The sequence below is a fragment of the Sciurus carolinensis genome, chromosome 9 (assembly GCF_902686445.1).
Source record: "Sciurus carolinensis chromosome 9, mSciCar1.2, whole genome shotgun sequence".
Lineage (NCBI taxonomy): Eukaryota > Metazoa > Chordata > Mammalia > Rodentia > Sciuridae > Sciurus > Sciurus carolinensis.
Window position 1 is genome coordinate 107248632 of NC_062221.1, and position 8491 is coordinate 107257122.

Genomic DNA, 8491 nt, shown 5'->3' on the forward strand with positions numbered 1-8491 from the left:
TATAGCTTCAGCTTAAGCTATGCTAATGAAATTCTAGAGTAAGAAATCCATGCAAGAGGCAAAATAATGTCAGTTTACACTTTAAATATAAAGCTGAGAACTAGAGTGTCATTTGAACCTGTAGACACAAATTCAGTTTTTTAATACTTTTTGTCCACTTAGTTTTAAATATTGATGTACTGAATACCATAATGGCTAATTGATTTTCTTTAAAATGTTATATATAATTAATTGATTTTAACAATCAAATAGGAATAATATTTTTTAACTGTGGTTTCATGGATAAAAACAAGAAGCAAAGTTTCATATTTAGACTTGACCTTATGCAAAAGACTGAGAAAGTTTCATATTTAGAAGAATAAGGAAGTTAAACTTGCCTATGACAATTTAGAAAAAAAAATGTATTTTTGAAAAGCAAAATCAAGATATTTCAGAACACAAGTAAATAAAATAGAAGTCCCAGATAATTGTCTATTTTTATATGAGAATTTTTAACAGCTTTTTTTTCTTTTTTCTTTTTCTTTTTTTTTTTAAGTGTGTTCCACAGAATATCTTTCCAATAAAAGTGCTATTTTGGGATCCAGTACATTTAGGAAACATGGTTACATATGACTCCTTGGAAAGTCACAAAAAAAAAAAAAAGAAAAGAAAACAAAAGTTGAGTGTTTTAAAAACTGAGAAGTCTTTCATTGTGAAGAAACTTAATTCCTGGTCTAACAAGATTTTTGAAACAAATGCAACATGCAAACTTCTTTTTCTGGTAACATTTCCTAACATTCATCAGAAATAGTGCTGAAAAATATTAATTAACTTATTTAGTCCTCAAGAAATCCTGTGAAAACCATGACCTACCCCCTACTCTGTGTGTGTGTGTGTGTGTGTGTGTGTGTGTGTATGTGTGTGTGACTTACTAGGGTCACAAGGCTAATAAGCAACAAAGTAAGGATTTGCACTCAGGTCTTCAGACCAATTCCAGAGATCTTTTCTCTTTCAACACTTTGGCTATAGTTCTTTTTATTCCCTCCAGTACCGTCATGCTCCATTTACTTTTAACCCATGTGTCCCATGCTGGAGGAAATTGCTTGTGCTGCCACTTCATGCAGCACTTCAGGATTTTGTTCCAATTTTGAGAGAGAATTCTTGATAACAGAATTGCTGTGTTAAGTATTTGTTTAAAGCTAAAGCAGAAAACCACTCATGAGTAACACAGGCAGTTAAATGGTACCATCTGGAGCAAGAGGCATCTGTAAGTATCCTTATTTAAGAACCAGTTTACAAATAATAACAGACCCCTGGAATTAAGCAGTTAGCTCCTTTGTCATGGATAACAGCATTCGAGGGAAATAGCTTGCTTCATTGCCTTCCAATCCTCACAAACAGAAATACCAGGGTATTTTGGCTGTTTCTTTAGAAATATCAAGGTGAGGATCTCTTAAATCAATATTAAGAGTAATAGATAATCCAGTTGGTGTAGTTCTCTTTCCCTGACATGGAGGAAGAACAACATTTCATATTTAAAGAAGGAAATTAAGCTGATCTACATCACAGCTCAAGGAATAAGGAAAAGATGAATTGGGGGCAGGGATACCTCATAACAGATAGAAATACTATATTAATTAGGCAAAATTTCTTCTAGTTGTTACCTTTGACAAACAGTTTTCACTTTATATATTGCTTGTCTGAATAGCAATCATCAAAATTGTATTTTGATTATTTTTTACTGTGCATGTTTATTTTATGTACTCCAGAAATTCTTGTAGAATAGATACAGATAAAAACAAAGATAGAGTTATAGAGGTAGATAGGACTCAGAGTATAACTGAAGACAATTTTTTCACTTTAAGAATGCAAAGTAACTTGATAGCTAGAAAGTCAGGACTCATTAGCCTTACTTAAAATGGTAATAATTGCATTGAGCTCTGAGATAAACAGATAATGCTTATGACCAAAGAAGACCAAAGGGGAATTCCACCCACCCAACAGTTTAGCAAGGCTATACCTAGGCCTGTGGGAATCAAAATCTCTGCAAGAGTAGCTCTCAAAGACGAGCTTATCATTCCTCTTTCATTTTCCCTCTGTCAATTCCATCTATCATCTGCCAGTCGTAAAGTTATTTTTCCGGTATGAATTTACTTGTGCACCTCCCTTTAGTTAGCATTGAATATATGTATTAAAATCATGGGTTCTAGGCTCACTTGTAGAACCCATAAACACCTACCAACTAGTATCTGTTTTCCTTCCAAAAGACTTCATGTTGTTCTGTGGACAAAATGGCTTTTTTTAGGCCAAATGAGATTCAAACATTTGTCCTCTCATTGTTGTAGTCTACTGAAATCTCTCACACACACACACTCACACAAACATACACACAATATCAGTCTGTAACAACAACAACAACAAAAATATTGTGGCCAGGAGTAGTGGTGCATGCCTGTAATCCCAGCAATTCCAGAGGCTGAGGTACCAAGTTTGAGGCCTAACTGGACAACTTAGTGACCCTGTCTCAAAATAAATAGGACTGGGGATGCAGCTCAGTAGTACAGCACCTCTGGGTTCAATTCCTAGTACCAAAAAAAAAAAAAAAAAACAAGAAAGAAAGAAAAGAAAAAGGGAAGATACTAAATACTAAATGCAATTTCAGTGATTTGTTATGAATTTATGCATCTCTTTTAGTATTTCTAGTATTTTTAGTATTTATATAAACCTCACTTACTGGACTTAAATATTTTTCCTTGGTTTTCTCAAAATAGGTACCTTATCTGTGTCTCTTGAGAGCTAAAGATGGAGTTGGGGGTATAGCTCAGTTGGTAGAGTGCTTGTCTCACAAGAACAAGGTCATGGGTTCAATCCCCAGATCCAGAAAAAAAAATGAGAGATATCATGGAAATTCAAGAAGATGGTACCACCATAACTACTATAGTGTAGAGCAAATGTCCAAGCCACCAGGGATAATTGTTATATGTATAAGCACGCTTGAAAGACAATGTTGAAAACTTTTTTTAATCTCTTCACCTTCATGAATTAAAAAACTCAATTGTCTCCGGGCTTTTTAAATTAATTTTCAATACTTAAGTATAAAAATTTATAATGAAGTTATTTATCTAGATTTTTTTGTATTTAATAGTAGCTATCTGCTCTCTCTTCTGGAATATTTCCCCAGGAATAGTTTGTAGTTTCTGTTGTCTATAATGGGGTGTGTGCATGTGTGTGTGTGTGTGTGTGTGTGTGTGTGTGTGTGTGTGTGTGATATGTCTGAGAAGATGTTGGCCTTACTGATATACTCTCAATTGGATAACACTTGAGAACAGATGTCACAATCAAGTCCATTTTCTTCTTGGAGGTTTAGAAGGATGAGCATCTTGTTCTTTTTCACACTCAGTTCCCTTTTTCTTTTCCTCCCTGATTGCTCGGCCCCTTGTAAAACTCCACTCCTTAGGCACAAATAATATAAAGGCCTTTTCAACCCCTTCTTGGTTCAAATTTCTTTTTTCTTTCCTATTTACTAAAGATGGTGATTAGTTTAGGACTAGATAAGGAGATGCAGCAACATGTTAGCTATAAAAACTTGACATCTTCTCAGGTTCTGTCCCATCTCTAGTATTTTGTGCCATTCTTATGCAAAAACAATTTATAGAATGAGAAGGAAACAGGAGGAAGAATTAATATGTCAATCACTTTTCAACATATAGTGACAAAATAATTTGGAAGGTCTAAGGAACTGCAGCTTTATCCTATTTCCTCATTGAGTCTCTTGTCCGCCATGGATAACCTTGGGGAACGTGAAGGGCCAGTAGCTGCTTTTGGAACACAAAAATGGTGGGGCTGGGAAAAGCTCTAAGTCTAGTTCTATAAAACTATACTTCATGTTTTCTAGTTGTGTTTCAGTGATTAGTTGCCATTGGTAACTTTTCCATGATAGTCATAGAATGTGCTTTTTACTTTTTCAGACTGCTCTCCCCAATTTTTCCCCATTTCATAGTTTCACATATCCTTGGGCACCTGGTATGACTGTATCATATATTGTGCTTCTCACAACTGACACAAAAACTTTCTATTTTGGTAGCATTTAAGGTGTCTTTTGTATGTTGTGACACACTTTGGCAATTTAGGCAAAGAAACAGAAAGCATTCACTAATATAGTGTATTTGCAAATAGGTACAATATGCTAGCTTTACATAATGCTACTAGGAATCAAAAGGTTTAATTTACAGAATGAATGACTGCATAATGCAGCCTTTAAATATACAGGGAAAAAAAGCCTTCTAAAAATGAAAAGCAACTTGGGCTCCATTTTTTTTTTCTTTTTTACATGAATTCCTTAGAAGCTTTCATAAACTCATCTTTCTTCCTGAAGGTAATTATGTTTAAAAGAAACCTGTAAAAAGCTAAATAATTGATCTGTATAGTCTTAAATGAAAACAATTTATACCTGTTCATCATGGTGGGGTTGGAGGTAATTGTAAATGCATGGATATGACTGAAACATTTGTTAATAGTTGGAAGAATGATGTTAATGGGGACATTTCCTGATGTTCATGTGATTTGCTTCTGTTACGAATTTTATATATTAAATTATTCAATGGGTTGATTGTGGGGGTTGTTTAATTTTGATTTGACATTTTTAGTTCTAGTACCAACTCAAATCTTAGTATTAAGTTGTGAAATAGAGTTCTAAAATTATAATTCAAAAATAGGTTTCTTTGGAATGAAAGTAATATAACCAGCGTATGATTCATCCGGAAACTATGTCATTTCCACAGAAGACATGGCATATGCAAATATATACAGACACACACACAACTGCTTTAGAAATCTTTACATAATTTGCAAGTGGGGAAGGGGTTTCATCGAATCACTTGGTTTCTAAATTATGCCTGATTCCAAGCACTGCCAAAATCTGGGTTTAAGCTAAAATTAAAATTTGAAAAGGCTAAGTCTTCTCAATTAATGTGAAAATGATGCATTTTTCTAATCTATATGAAGACAATATATTCACGTTAACTGATAATTACTTTTATAATACATATTATGCGCCAGACTCTACACTGAGCATCTTATATGTAAAGTCTCATTCAGTTACTTGAAGAACTGAATGAAATGTGTTTCACTGTATCCTTATTTTATAGATGAGAAAAACTAAGGCACAGAGAGTAAATTTAAAAGATGTAAATTTTGGTGGATTTGGAGACCACCCTCTGAACATCACACTCTGTACCTAAGAAGCACATGTTATAGCAGGAAAGTTTTATGTAAGTAAAATACTGAAAATATTCCTGATTGTCTACACAGTAAGAGAAGGCTAGAGTAGGCTCCAAGGGGGCTGAGATCTTGTCTGTTTCATTCACTCCCTGTTGTTTCCTATTATCAAGATCCAGAACAGTACATAAACTAGAGTAGGCATTTGTTCCATGATGGTGAATGTAAAATCCCACTGGATAAGCATTGGTGTCTCTTGCTGGCGTGACAGTGTCAGATTTTTAGCTATGACCACATTGGTTCCACTGATAATAAAAACAGAAACTGTCATATGATAAATCTGAATCTGTGGACCAATCAACAAAAAAGAACAGAAAGGGCAAAGAAAAATTGCAAAGGTCTACTTTTGTCTATATATACAGATCACTCTAACTCTAAAATACTAGAATTCTAGAGGGAATAAAATAAGATCAGTTTCTCTCTCAGTTTGCTCTTTCTTCACCCTTTGTTCTTCCCTTGTTGCCAGCCCTGTGTTTTTGGATTAAATACTGCACATTAACTAGTTTTTCTCTTTGTCCTGTTGTTGTTTTCCCAGAAAAGAAAACAATAGAAATTCCGACTAAGTGTTCCATTTATTCAAACATACAACAATTACCTATTTTATCTTTTTCAAACCTCCTACAATCCCATCCTTAGTTCATAATCAAACCAAACATTATATTGAACAAACAGGGACAATCAGATAAAGTCACCTCATTTTACAGCGGTCATTGTCCCTAATAATCTGGCCTCCTCTGTCTTTGCTCCTACTGAGGAATAGCCTCTCCTGAGATCCAAATTCATCCCTCTTGGGACATTATTTTCTCTGACACTGTAAGACCCTTCCCCTTCAGCATACAAATATGTATTAGTCGTACCATTTTAAAAAAATGGCTTGACCCTTGATTTCTGCTCCTCTTCACAGAATTTATTAATTGAATATATCAAAAAGTCTCAACTCCTTCACTGCCTGTTCCTAACTCACATCACTAATAACTAAAACTTTAATAATTTGTATTTCACTTAGAAAAAATCCAAATTGCTTATCCTACAAATTTTTGAGGAAACTAACCTCTACTTACCTCTCCCACTTGATCACATCCCAATCACATTCACAGTCTTCACACACTCACCTTCCATCTGTCCCTTGAAAAGTCAATTCCTCCCCTACCTCTGAACTGTCCACTGCTGCTGGCAGAACACCTGAATACCAGAATGCCAAGTAACTTGTGTCTCCTTATTTAGGTCACATCAATGTAATCTCCTTTCAAAGGCGTTGCTGATTTCTTTATAAAGAGACCCACTATTAGTTCTCTACAACTATCTAACAAGTTAACCCCAAACATAGTGGTTTAAAATATCAATCATCAAGTATTTTCTTTCATCACATCTGTCAAGAATTCAGAAGAGGCTTGGGTGGATGTTCTCGTTGGGATATCTCATGAAGTTACACTCAGATGTCAGCTGGAGCTGCGGCACTCCAAAAGTATGCTCCACTTCTAAGGTGGCTCACCCACTGGCCAGCAAGTTGAGATGAGCACATTTCTCTCCAGAGGGATCTCTCCAATGGACTATGTATTTTTACCTTATGGAGGTTAGTTTCCCTGCCCTGCACAAATAGTCCAGAAGATCAAGGCAGAAACTTAAGTTTTTGTGACATAGTTTCAAAAGTCATATACCATATTCTATTGATTTTATCATCCAGTTGTTACTGAATATAAAAAGGGTATACAGAAATAAGTGAATACTAGGAAGTCAGGTTACCCTAAAGCTTGGACACCACATCTCCAACCTCATACCCAACCTCTCTTTAGCCTCTGCGTGTGTGTGTATATAATTAAAAATTTTCTTAAATTTACACATCAAAATTTGTTTGTGTTTATTTGTCTGTACCTTTACTGTCTTCTCACTCAAAATGTAATGCAAACATGTCTAATGTACTTAGTACTATACTATGTACTGAGATAACACATTGAATAAAACGGGTCTGTATTCAAGGAGATCATAATATAATAGAAGAGAAAGGTAAGGAAAGAAGAAAATCACAAAGTAAAAATTGCTATGAAAAAGCTCTGTTATACAGTAAAGAAAAGAAGTGTCATGGAAAGGAGAATGTGTAGATAGGGAAGGCTCCTGGGAACAGGAAATACCAAGGTACAGGAACAATAACCAGTAAGAACAGCCAGTAATTGGATCCTCTGAAGCATGGGGCATATATGGAGGGAATTGTCAAGAAATAAACCTGGAAGGATAGGCTAGGAGAAGATTTCAAATGAGTTTATGTACCATGCCAACAATATGCCCACTGTGGCTAGATTGCAGAGGACAGATTAATGAAAAGCAGGCTTGCAGGAGGAACACCAGTGAGGAGGCTGTCTTAGGGTAATGCTAGGTGTAATAACAGATAACACTAGAGCTCATTGTTTCATCACAGAAGAATTTTTTTTCTTTTTTACATAAAATCCAAAATAGGTATTTGTTACTGGTGGGTGAAACTTCATGATGACTCTAGAAATCAAGGCTATGTTGCATTTCCAAGTCTCCATTTGGTCTTGCTTTGCTACATTTGTTTTTGGGTTTTTTGTTTGTTTTTTGTTTTGTTTGCGGTGCTGGGGTTTGAACCCAGGGTCTTGTGCTTGCAAGGCAAACACTCTACCAACTGAGCTACACCCCACTCCCTTGTTTTACTTTTACTCAAAACTTGTCCATCTTTCCTTCGTTTTGAATAAGGATTCTTTGGTAGTCTACTAAATTTAGCAGTGGTAGAACATAGTTGTGTGTTTTGATTGACACTTACTCCAATTCATAGCATGGAGAGAGTAAGAGAATAAAATAACATTTCCCAGATTCTCTTGCAGCTAAGATTTAAGATATGATTTAGGTTTCTCCATCCAGGCATACTAGCATACATTCCTAATTTAGAACCGAGTCACATGGAAAATAAAAGATCTGTATTAATAATATATCATAGTATTGATATGTTCCTGGCAAAAATAGCTATTCTGGAACTGGGTACAGGAGCAGCCTCCTGATTCAGCAAATTTCTGATCATGGAAAAGGCAACAACTCTCTGGCTCCTCCACTTCTATGGTATTGGAGAGCTATTGCAGCATTCAATTTTGAGTTTCCTTTTTCAGCTCTTCTAATGATTTATGAGCTACCATTATCTTTTAATAAATCACTTTCTGCTTTCATTAGCAAGAGTGGATTTTGCTGTATGTAACTAAAAACTCTGACCATTATGAGTTACATTAGC

General features: G+C 35.2%; 1 non-coding gene across 1 annotated transcript; it reads right to left on the reverse strand.

The window, feature by feature from the left end:
- Positions 1-7836: 7836 nt before the first annotated feature.
- Trnaa-ugc (transfer RNA alanine (anticodon UGC)) lies at positions 7837-7909 on the reverse strand. The gene has a single exon. It is a non-coding gene; the product is annotated as a tRNA-Ala (tRNA).
- Between the last annotated feature and the right edge of the window lie 582 nt (positions 7910-8491).